We start from the raw sequence: 13,651 nt of genomic DNA, 5'->3' as shown, positions 1-13,651 counted from the left end.
GCATGCTAACATCAGAAGCCTCCTCCCCAAGTTTGAGTTATTCACTGCGTTAGCACACTGCCAACCCTGATGTTCTAGCAGTGTCTGAATCTTGACTTAGGAAGGCCACCAAAAATTCAGAAATGTCCATCCCGAACTACAACATTTTCTGTCTAGATAGAACTGCCAAAGGGGGCGGAGTTGCAATCTACTGTAGAGAGAGCCTGCAGAGCTCTATCATACTATCCAGGTCTGTGCCCAAACAGTTTGAGCTTCTACTTCTAAAAATCCACCTTTCCAGAAATAAGTCTCTCACTGTTGCCGCTTGCTACAGACCCCACTCAGCCCCAGTTGTGCCCTGGACACCATATGTGAATTGCTTGCCCCCCATCTATCCACAGAGTTCGTACTGCTTGGTGACCTAAACTGGGATATGCTAAACACCTCGGCCGTCCTACAATCTAAACTAGATGCCCTCAATCTCACACAAATTATCAAGGAACCTACCAGGTACAAGCCTAAATCCGTAAACATGGGCACCCTCATAGATATCATCCTGACTAATTTACCCTCTAAATACACCTCAGCTGTCTTCAACCAGGATCTCAGCGATCACTGCCTCATTGCCTGCGTCCGTAATGGGTCCGCAGTCAAACGACCACCCCTCATCACTGTCAAACGCTCCCTAAAACACTTCAGCGAGCAGGCCTTTCTAATTGACCTGGCCCGGGTATCCTGGATGGATATTGACCTCATTCCGTCAGTAGAGGATGCCTGGATGTTCTTCAAAAGAGCTTTCCTCTCCATCTTAAATAAGCATGCCCATTCAGAACTAAGAACAGATATAGCCCCTGGTTCACCCCAGACTTGACTGCCCTTGACCAGCACAAAAAACATCCTGTGGCGTACTGCATTAGCATCGAACAGCCCCCGCGATATGCAACTTTTCAGGGAAGTCAGGAACCAATATACACAAGCAGTTAGGAAAGCAAAGGCTAGCTTTTTCAAACAGAAATTTGCATCCTGTAGCACTAACTCCAAAAAGTGGAGAATAAGAGCACCTCCTCCCAGCTACCCACTGCACTGCGGCTAGGAAACACTGTCACCACCGATAAATCTACGATAATCGAGAATTTCAATAAGCATTTTGCTACGGCTGGCCATGCTTTCCACCTGGCTATCTCTACCCCGGCCACCAGCTCGGCACCCTCCGCTGCAACCTGCCCATGCCCCCCGCTTCTCCTTCACCCAAATTCAGATAGCTGATGTCCTGAAAGAGCTGCTAAATCTGGACCCCTACAAATCAGCTGGGCTAGACAATCTGGACCCTTTCTTTCTAAAATTAGCTGCCAAAATTTCGCTACCCGTATTACTAGCCTGTTCAACCTCTATTTCGTATCGTCTGAGATCCCCAGAGATTGGAAAGTTGCCGCGGTCATCCCCCTCTTCAAAGGGGGTGACACTCTAGATCCAAACTGTTACAGACCTATATCCATCCTGCCCTGCCTCTCGGAAGTATTTGAAAGCCAAGTTAACAAACAGATCACCGACCATTTCGAATCCCACCATACCTTCTCCGCTATGCAATCTGGTTTCCGACCTGGTCATGGGTGCACCTCAGCCACGCTCAAGGTCCTAAACGATATAATAACCGCAATCGATAAAAGACAGTACTGTGCAGCGGTCTTCATCGACCTGGCCAAGGCTTCTGACTCTGTCAATCACCGCATTCTTATTGGCAGACTAAATAGCCTTGGTTTCTCAAATGGCTGCCTCGCCTGGTTCACCAACTACTTCTCTGATAGAGTTCAATGTGTCAAATCGAGGGCCTGTTGTCTGGACCTCTGGCAGTCTCTATGGGGGTGCCACAGGGTTCAATTCTCGGGCCGACTCTATTCTCTGTGTATATCAATGATGTCGCTCTTGCTGCTGGTGACTGTCAGATCCACCTCTACGCAGACGACACCATTTTGTATACATCTGGCCCTTCATTGGACACGGTGTTAACAAACCTCCAAATGAGCTTCAATGCCATACAACACTCCTTCCGTGGCCTCCAACTGCTCTTAAACACTAGTAAAACTAAATGCATGCTCTTCAATCGAACGCTGCTTGCACCCGCCCGCCCGACTAGAATCACTACTCTCGGCGAGTCTGACTTAGAATATGTGGACAACTACAAATACCTAGGTGTCTGGTTAGACTGTAAACTCTCCTTCCAGACTCACATTAAGCATCTCCAATCCAAAGTTAAATCTAGAATCCGCTTCCTATTTCGCAACAAAGCCTCCTTCACTCATGCTGCTAAATATGCCCTCGTAAAACTGACTATCCTACCGATCCTTGACTTTGGCGATGTCATTTACAAAATAGCTTCCAACACTCTACTCAGCAAATTGGATGTAGTCTATCACAGTGCCATCCGTTTTGTCACCAAAGCCCCATATACTACCCACCATTGTGACCTGTACGCTCTCGTTGGCTGGCCCTCACTACATATTCGTCGCCAAACCCACTGACTCCAGGTCATCTATAAATCCCTTCTAGGCAGATCCCTGCCTTATCGTAGCTCATTGGTCTCCATAGCAACACCCACCCGTAGTATGTGTTCCAGCAGGTATATCTCACTGGTCATCCCCAAAGCTAACGCCTCCTTTGGCCGCCATTCCTTCCAGTTCTCTGCTGCCAATGACTGGAATGAACTGCAAAAATCTCTGAAGCTGGAGACTCTTATCTCCCTCACTAACTTTAAGCATCAGTTGTCAGAGCAGCTTACCGATCACTGCACCTGTACACAGCCCATCTGAAATTAGCCCACCCAACTACCTCATCCCCATATTGTTATTTACATTATTTATTTTGCTAATTTGCACCCCAGTATCTCCATTTGCACATCATCTTCTGCACATCTATCACTCCAGTGTTAATATTAAATTGTATTTATTTTGCACTATGGCCTATTTATTGCCTTACCTCCATAACTTGCTACATTTGCACACACACTGTATATAGATTTTCTATTGTGTTATTGATTTTACGTTTTGTTTATTCCATATGTAACTATGCTTTATCTTGGCCAGGTCGCAGTTGTAAATGAGAACTTGTTCTCAACTGGCTTACCTGGTTAAATAAAGGTTAAATAAAAAATAAAAAAATACAGCTCAGGAAGGAGACGTGTTCTGTCTCCTAGAGATGAATGTGCAAACAATAGTACGCAAGTATAAACACCCTGGGACCACTCAGCCGTCATACCGCTCAGGAAGGAGACGCGTTCTGTCGCCTAGAGATAAATGTACTTTGGTGCGAAAAGTGCAAATCAATCCCAGAACAACAGCAAAGGACCTTGTGAAGATGCTGGAGGAAACAGGTACAAAAGTATCTATATCCACAGTAAAACCAGGTCCTATATCGACATAACCTGAAAGGCCGCTCAGCAAGGAAGAAGCCACTGTTCCAAAACCGCCATAGAAAAGCCAGACTAAGGTTTGTAACTGCACATGGGGACAAAGATCGTACTTTTTGGAGAAATGTCCTCTGGTCTAATTAAACAAAAATAGAACTGTTTGGCAATTATGACCATCGTTATGTTTGGAGGAAAAAGGGGAAGGCTTGCAAGCAGAAGAACACCATATCAACCGTGAAGCACGGGGGTGGCAGAATCGTGCTGTGGGGGTGCTTTGCTGCAGGAGGGACTGGTGCACTTCACAAAATAGATGGCATCATGAGGAAGGAAAATTATGTGGATATATTGAAGCAACAACTCAATACATCAGTCAGGAAGTTAAAGCTTGGTCGCAAATGGTCTTCCAAATGGACAATGACCCCAAGCATACTTCCAAAGTTGTGGCAAAATGGCTTAAGGACAACAAAGTCAAGGTATTGGAGTGGCCATCACAAAGCCCTGACCTCAATCCTATAGAACATTTGTGGGCAGAACTGAAAAAGCATGTGCGAGCAAGGAGGCCTACAAACCTGACTCAGTTACACCAGCTCTGTCAGGAGGAATGGGCCAAAATTCACCCAACGTATTGTGGGAAGCTTGTGGAAGGCTACCCAAAACGTTTGCCCCAAGTTAAACAATTTAAAGGCAATGCTACCAAATACTAATTGAGTATGTAAACTTCTGACCCACTGGGAATGTGATGAAAGCAATGAAAGCTGAAATAAAACACTCTACTATTATTCTGACATTTCACATTCTTAAAATAAAGTATTGATCCTAACTGACCTAAGACAGTGATTTTTTACTAGGATTAAATGTCAGGAATGAATTTAAATGTATTTAGCTAAGGTGTATGTAAACTGTATAGCCTAATGTATAGGTCGCTAAAATAATAAGTGAGAATGATATTCAAATATATGCAACTAATCGACACACTTTAACAAACACAAAACAAATGTGTATACATGCTGTATTTCCTACAACAAGGGACGAACTGGCGACTTACCTGTCCAGGGGCCTGTTGCACAAAAGTAGAATTAAGACATCCGGGATAAATGACTCAGCTGAGCTCAATGAAGCCAAAACATGTGCGTCCAGGCTTAATTGGTTGCACAAAGACCAAGCCAGGATGAGCAGACACGGATTCATTAAGCCAGGTGAAACCAATCCTGGATAGGTGCGCGCTCACGGCTCACTCAAATAGACCCCGCCACAGATCACAGATTAACTGATTTACCATGGCAACTAGAGCCGCGTACTTTTCCCCCGTCGGAAGCACAAATCCTCATGGAGGCATACGAGGAGGTAAAATATATAATTAAGAAGAAAGGCAACACCGCCACAGTGATAAAGCAAAGAGAAAAAGCGTGGCAAAGTATTGCAGACCGCCTGAATGCGTAAGTAGTGCACAATTACACACTCACCGCTCCACTGAAACATCACAATTACAATTCAAATATTTAATTCACATCTCCAAAAATGCAGTTGTACTGTAATTATGAAACGGTTAAATTTTTAATTGAAATGCACTGCAGATATGAGTGAAATTGTGTAAAGTAACTCCATCACACTGTATAAAGCTATGATACATTTTTTGATATTTTTACTGAAAACAAGACAAAAATACCAAGTAATTTTTTGCAGTGTGACTCCATTAAATGTGTGTGTGTGTGTGTGTGTGTGTAGATTAAACATGAACGGGCCAAAACGGACATGGCAGCAGGTCAAAATCAAATACAAGAACATTCTGCAGAATGGTATGGTCCCTGACTAATATTTAACAAAGCACAAGCATATATTGTACCCAGAAGGTGCCTGCTCACACATTGTCTGTACTGTTTTAGCAGTGAAAAAGAATACCCACAGACAAGGCACGGGTGGTGGGTCACCAAAGGCTGACCTTACCCCAGCAGAGGACATGGCCTTGGAGCTAAATAAAGCAGGCCCGTCTTAGAGGGGATCCCTGGGGGGAAAGAGATGAGCATAGGTTCCTCCCAAGATGCCACCCGCTTCATTCAAGGTATGTCCTTCCATCTCTACATGGGATACAACCACATTCATATTGAATCAATTTGGACTGTCTGACTTTGGTTTACCTATTGCCTTGCAGTGTCTGGCAGCACTGTGTTCCTGTTAGAGCCACCAGCACAAGCACCAGACGATGCTGATCCAGTGAGTACTCCATCAAAGGCATACTGTAGGCCTGGCATGTCTTGTCTACTAAGCTTCAATTGAATCCGATTAAATGTGATAGGGTGAAGGCCCCAGTGCAGCAGCAACAGCACATGATGGAGACGATGATGAGGAGGAGACCATCTCTCTGGATTCCAGAAGGCATGAGGTATCATGTTAAGACTGTGAAAGTACTATTTACTCTACAATGGTGAGGAGTCCTCATCAAAATCAAAAAATCTAATTTCTTTTACAGGACCCAGATGCTATACAGTGGGAAAACCAGCCTGGCAACATAGTGCGTATTAATAAAAGGACACCACATCCTGCCAAATTCCAGCTGCGCTAATTGTATTGTGTTCACAGAGCTCACAAGCTATCAGAAAGTTGTATGGCAACCACCTCCGCCGCCAAATAGAACTGGCAGACATAGACATTCAGTACAAGAAGAAAAAGATGGAAAATCTTGCACTGGAGTCCGAAATAAAAAGAGGACAATTAGGAAACTGGACCTTGAAATAAAAAAACTTGAGAGGGAGGTGAGATATGCCTTCAATGTACACTGTATGCTAACTGTAACACAAATGTATTAATCATTATTTTTCTTTCCTCCCCCAGCTCCAAGAAGATGACACAGCTCAAAATAAAAATTAGGTATATTCTCGTAAAGTCAAGTGAGCCATGACATATGAGCTCTTATTGTGAGCACACAGGACGGTGGCATCTTTCTAAGGTTTTTTTATTTTCCCAGCAATCAGTACAACCAAGTCATCGTTATAAGGCATCGCCCTCTTTTTGCCCACCCCCCAGCACCAGGTGTGGCCACTAGCCTATATGAAGGCCCAAAATTGTGTGTTCCTTTCTGCTCTGACAATGGCATGCCCATTCGTGCGAGATGTGGTGGATGAAGAAGCACTTGTGCTGAGGGAGAGCCTTCAGGCGAGAAAGGGTCTTCAGGGACCGGTTGGACCCACTGGCCTTCCCTGATGACCATCTATATGAAAGATACAGGTTTTCTGCAGATGGCATCAGGTATCTATGCAGACTACTGGGTCCCAGGATTAAGCACCGCACTGCACGGAGCCATGCACTGAGTGTGGAGCAAATGGTTTGTGTGGCCTTGCGCTTTTTTTGCTAGTGGAGCCTTCCCTGTACTCAGTGGGGGATGCAGAACAGCTGAACAAGGCCACAATTTGCCGCACAATAAGGAGTGTGTGTCTGGCTATCAAAGCATTAGCAGATGTCTTCATCTCCTTCCCTGGCCACAGAAGACTCTGTGACATCAAAGAGGAGTTCTATAGGATTGCAGGTAAGAGGATCTACAAATTACAGGACAACTGTTAACACATAGTAGGATACTCATTACTTTGTGTGACAGGTTTCCCCAATGTCATTGGTGCAGTGGACTGCACACACATAAGGATAAAAGCCCCCTCAGGTGCCCATGAGGCCGATTTTGTGAATAGGAAATCCTTTCACAGCATTAATGTTCAGGTGAACATAACTTTTTGATATTGTCCATTGACGAACACTCTGCATTGCCAGTGATGTGCATTGATTGGTGTAATATTCCTCATCTTATGATTTCAGATGGTCTGCAATGCTGACTGTGTGATCAGCAATGTTGTGGCAAAATGGCCTGGCTCAGTCCATGACTCCAGAATCTTTCGGGCCTCTGAAATCTATCAGTGCCTATCACAAGGTAAGCCACACAACCCCTATTTATAACCATCATGGCTGTGTCAAGAATATCACTGTGTTTATGAGGTAGTAATGATGAGATTTTGTGTTGACAGGTGAATTCTCTGGTGTGTTGCTGGGAGACAGGGGGTATGGCTGCCAGCCTTTTCTCCTGACACCTTTCACAGACCCCCAGGAAGCACAGCAGGCCTACAACCATGCCCATGCCAGGACCAGGGCCAGAGTTGAAATGACCTTTGGCCTCCTGAAGGCACGCTTTCACTGCCTTCACAAATTAAGGGTCAGCCCTGTTAGGGCATGTGATATTACTGTGGCTTGTGCTGTCCTCCACAATGTGGCCTGCCTGAGGAAGGAGAGGGCCCCCAGAGTGCCACCAGCCATGGACTGGGACAATCCGGCAATCTTCCCTGATGACGACAGTGGTCGGCTGCTGAGGGACCAATATGTGTTGAATTATTTTAGTTAGTATGTGTGCTTTCAATTTTGGTTAAATATATCCTGCGGTGGCAGAGGAATTTGGGTTTTTTGGGTTCGTTTTTTACAAATTTGGCCTCTTATGATGTTTGTGCGGTATACTGTGTGTAATACAAGGCTGCAGGGAGGCTACTGCATCCATTCATTTGTCTGTTCAGTTGATGTGTATGGATTTGTCCTGCATTTATTTTAGTGTGCAGACATGCAGGGTGTGTTATATACAGACCTTTGAATGTGTATGTATCATTTTGTATAATATGCTTGGATTCTGTGCTTTCCATCTTGTAGAGTCACTGTGACTTCAGTTTCGAAAGGAGCTGATGGTTTACCTGCTTTGTTTTGTCCTTATTCAATAAAGGAACATAATGTTACACATTGTGTTTTTATATTCATATGGAATGTGTATTTGTTTATATGACAGAGTACTAGGGCCACACTGAAGAAAAAGGATAAAGTCATAAATTTATGAGGCTGGTTCTTTCTGCAGAAAAGCTACATATTGTTTTTACAGTTTTGATACTTATGACAATGTGATACGTAATATTCTGGCACATCAGCATGTCTTTGTTTATGAAACCATACTGAAGTACAATTTCACGAAATGCCCCACATCTGTCATTTTAACAACTGTCCTCCTTTAAAACAACTGGTTACAATATTATGACTTGTGTTTTTTTCCCCTCTGTGGCCCTAATATTCTATCATTTTATATATAGCCTTATAGTCTATGGGAAACTGTAAATTATCTAATGATAGCAACATCATCTAAAAATCATTTTTTATCCAAAATCATTGAAATTAATGATCACAAACGTTTAAATAATGACAGTGGGTCTAGTTATATGTGATAACAATGTATAGTGAGCAGTGAAATAACTATTGGTTTCCATTTGTGGTGACTGCTGACTGACATTAGGGATGAGATTAAATAGATCCTGGAATTTAGCCTGGTCTGGAGCAGGCTAGCTCCACAGAATAAATCTCCATGGTAATTTATACCATAACATATCCTCCTGCCCCCTATCCATCTTTAGTGCAACCGGATTACGGATCAATTGAGCCAGGATCACCAAGATATCCTGGCTTAATCCCTTATCCTAGTTTTGTGCAACAGGCCCCTGGGTCCAGACCTCTCGTGTGTTGCTAAAAATCTATAAACAATAAATGTCACATGACCGGATGAGTTAACTTTTCTTCTTCTTCTTGTAACTTTCCGTTAGTCTAGAAGCTTTCCGGTGTTTTGCTGCACTTCACAGGTCGACATAGGTATTACACATGATTTATCTCTCTCATAACTGTAGGTGCAGCCCAGTGGAACTCCATAAACTTTCTAGCCATTTCGCACTGACGGTAATTTTAACCCAAGATAGTTTCTAGTGAAAAGGGTGCTTACACTCTAGCCTCTAGCCAGCTCATAGTACAATTCCACCCTATCCTTATTACGGGTTAACATTTTGGTCGTTTTGGTTGGCCAACAATATTTTATGACTACAATGACTGAATACATTACCCCAAATTTGATGCAAAAGGGAAAAAAAACTAAATAATTGGTATTGATGAACATTCTTGTCAATAAAAACGGTTTACACGTTTGTTTTTTGTAAGAAATACGTGGAACTGCAACCGAATAAAACACCATTAGACATCATGCATTGTTTTAATTCATTACATTCTGAAAAGTCTATTCAGAAAAATTGAAAACAGTACATACAGGCATACAACTACAATTCTTAAATAGGGATTAAATAAAGACACAATGTCTATATATTCATAACGTAAAAAAAAAAGGAAATATAGGGTATCACGTTTACGGTTGTTGCAAAGGCTTGTGGTGTAGCCTACTGGTTAAATAAATGTCTTTCGCAAAAAGTAGCACATAAATGTGTGTATTTTCGCACGAATTAAGACACACAAAAACACACAAAATCTGCTGAAATACATTATGTACATACAGTGGCTTGCGAAAGTATTCAACCCCCTTGGCATTTTTCCTACTTTGTTGCCTAACAACCTGGAATTCAAATGGATTTGTTGGGGGTTTGTATCATTTGATTTACACAACATGCCTACCAATTTGAAGATGCAAAATATTTTTTATTGTGAAACAAACAAGAAATAAGAAAAAAAAAAAGAACTTGAGCGTGCATAACTATTCAACCCCCCAAAGTCAATAGTTTGTAGAGCCACCCAAGTCTCTTGAGGTATGCCTCTATAAGCTTGGCACATCTAGCCACTGGGATTTTTGCCCATTCTTCAAGGCAAAACTGCTCCAGCTCCTTCAAGTTGGATGAGTTCCACTAGTGTACAGCAATTTTTAAGTCATTCCACAGATTCTCAGTTGGATTGAGGTCTGGGATTTGACTAGGCCATTCCAAGACATTTAAATGTGTCCCCTTAAACCACTCGAGTGTTGCTTTAGCAGTATGCTTAGGGTCATTGTCCTGCTGGAAGGTGACCATCTGTCCCAGTCTCAAATCTCTGGAAGACTGAAACAGGTTTCCCTCAATAATTTATCTGTATTTAGCACCATTCATCATTCCTTCAATTCTGACCAGTTTCCCAGTTCCTGCCGATGAAAAACATCCCCACAGCATGATGCTGCCACCACCATGCTTCACTGTGGTGATGGTGTTCTCGGGGTGATGAGAGGTGTTGGGTTTGTGCCAGACATAGCGTTTTCCTTGATGGCCAAAAAGCTCAATTTTAGTCTCATCTGACCAGAGTACCTTCTTCCATATGTTTGGGGAGTCTCCCACATTGCTTTTGGTGAACACCAAACGTGTTTGTTTATTTTTTTTCTTCAAGCAATGGCTTTTTTTCTGGCCACTCTTCCGTAAAGCCCAGCTCTGTGGAGTGTACAGCTTAAAGTGGTCCTATGGACAGATACTCCAATCTCCGCTGTGGAGCTTTGCAGCTCCTTCAGGGTTATCTTTGGTCTCTTTGTTGCCTCTCTGATTAATGTCCTCCTTGCCTGGTCCGTTAGTTTTTGTGGGCGGCCCTCTCTTGGCAGGTTTGTTGTGGTGCCATATTCTTTCAATTTTTTAATAATGGATTTAATGGTGCTCCGTGGGATGTTCAAAGTTTCGGATATTTTTTTATAACACAAACCTGATCTGTACTTCTCCACAGCTTTGTCCCTGACCTATTTGGAAAGCTCCTTGGTCTTCATGGTGCTGCTTGCTTGGTGGTGCCCCTTGCTTATTGGTGTTGCAAACTCTGGGGCCTTTCAGAACAGGTATATATATACTGAGATCATGTGACAGATCATGTGACACTTAGATTGCACACAGGTGGACTTTATTTAACTAATTATGTGACTTCTGAAGGTAATTGGTTGCACCAGATCTTATTTAGGGGCTTCATAGCAAAGGGGGTGAATACATATGCACGCACCAATTTTTCGTTATTTATTTTTTAAATTTCACTTCACTAATTTTGACTATTTTGTGTATGTCCATTACATGAAATCCAAATAAAAATCAATTTAAATTACAGGTTGTAATGCAACAAAATAGGAAAAACGCCAAGGGGGATTACTATTTTTGCAAGGCACTGTATATGCACGAATTGAATATGAGATTGTGTTGCAAGGTGAAGACATGGCAGAAGCGGGCCACTTTTTAAAATCTGATCGGAGGAGTTCTCATCCAATAAACATGAAGCATTCTTAGGAAGTTGTTTGGACCCTTGTGCGTTGTGGCTGTCTCTTTCAGAGCTTCTGTTGGCTTGCTTTGAGTGGATTTTTGGACACAGCCCTAATGAGTTTCGGTTGGCTACATTAGATTGGTTACAGACTACGGTTTTAGTGTTTGTGTAGGAGTGTGAACCTAATTAACCTAATCTTTGGTCAAAACCACATTACCTAACCAGGGACAATTGTAGGGGCTGCAGTTATAGGGTATAATAGACTATATATGATAGACTATAGTTTTCTTACTGGTGTCTAAAGAGTGTTAGCCTGGTCCTATCTGATTGTGCTGTAGCCTTTATAGTCAACAGATCTGGGACCAGGTTAGAAGAGTGTATCTCTCTTCTCTATGGTCCCCTATACCACTGTTTCCTGGAAATGCTGATTGCCTTTCTGGTAAACACAGCATTTACATGACCACAGCCTCCAGGCTGTGATGCTCTCTGCAAGAGAATATGTGTGTCTGTGTGCATTGCAAAATCAAAGGATATTCCATCTTCTACAGATGTAGGATCTTAATTTGAGCCAGTTTGCTTCAGCAGGAAAATAATCCTGCAGCAACAGGATAATGAATGGACATTTTTGTAGGGGTTGCTAAATTTTTTGTAAGGGAAAATCAAGTTTGAGATTTACATTAAGTGAGTAGAAATGAGAAGCCTTTTTAAACCTCAAATACACATCAAGTTTTACATTCCCTACATTGCAGGAAGGTTCTCTTGCAACATGGTGATCAAATTAAGATCCTACATCTGTAATCAATCCCCTGAATTAAAAATATTGTTTTCAATATGGAATCACTTTACTTCATATATCCACATATGCCTCAAATATTCACAATCATATCTTAAAACATGTCCAGCATTCGTGGCTACAAAAAATCTAACTGGATGGATGAATCGGATTAATCTGTGATGGATAACAAGTAAAAGTGTACACAGGGCACAAAGAATCATGTAAGACAACATACACAGTGAGAAAGTTTTCCTGTGGCTAACAACTCTGGCTTGGTAGGAGTTCAGCCAATGACCAAACACATCTCCAGGCTGTGTAAGGGCTATTTTACCAAGGAGAGTGATGGAGTGCTGCATCAGATGACCTGGCCTCCACAATCCCCCGACCTCAACCCAATTGAGATGGTTAGGGATGAGTTCGTTCTGTTGCACCTGGACTACTGTTCAGTCATGTGGTCAGGTGCCACGAAGAGGGAGTTAGGAAAATTACAGTTGGCTCAGAACAGGGCAGCACAGCTGGCCCTTAAACGTACACAGGGAGCTAACATTAATGAAATGCATGTCAATCTCTCATGGCTCAAAGTGGAGGAGAGTTTCACTTCATCACTACTTGTTTTTGTAAGAAGTGTTGACAAGCTGAATGCACCGAGCTGCCTGTTTAAACTATTAGCACACAGCTCGGACACCCATGCATACCCCACAAGACACCAGAGGTCTCTTCACAATCCCCAAGTCCAGAACAGACTATGGGAGGTGCACAGTACTACATAGAGCCATGACTACATGGAACTCTATTCCACATCAGGTAACTGATGCAAGCAGTAGAATCAGATTTAAAAAACAGATAAAAAAACACCTTATGGAACAGCGGGGACTGTGAAGAGACACACACAAAGGTACAGACACACGCATACGCACACAAGCGCTAGCACACGCACTCTACACACATGTACATTGGCAGCAGCTAATGGGGTTCCCTAATAAATACAAATACAAACTGTGGGAAGCATTGGAGTCAATATGGGCCAGCATCCCTGTGGAATGCTTTCAACACCTTGTAGAGTCCATGCCCCAACGAATTGAGGCTGTTCTGAGGGCAAAAGGGGGTGCAACTCAATATTAGGAAGGTGTTCTTAATGTTTTGTACACTCAGTGTATATCACATTGCAAATAGTCTCCCAGTACATACTACTGTTTAGGAGTTTGACTGACAGGGGAATGAAGGAGTGCTTATATCTGTTCAGCTTACACTGAGGAACCCTGTTGCATCTGCCTGACGGGAGAAGCTGAAACTCTGGGTGAAATACATGGGAGGGGTCTGACATTATTTTCTTGGCCTGTCTCATGATTGTTTGTTCAAAGACAGTCTGCAGTGACGGATGCTACATCACAGCCATCACCTTCATGTCTGTCTGGACCAGTCGATTGATTTGAGATTTGAAATGAAATAGAATAAAGTGCTCT

Source organism: Coregonus clupeaformis, chromosome 19 (genome assembly GCF_020615455.1).
Source record: "Coregonus clupeaformis isolate EN_2021a chromosome 19, ASM2061545v1, whole genome shotgun sequence".
NCBI classification, from domain to species: domain Eukaryota; kingdom Metazoa; phylum Chordata; class Actinopteri; order Salmoniformes; family Salmonidae; genus Coregonus; species Coregonus clupeaformis.
Note: the sequence above shows the minus strand (reverse complement) of the source record.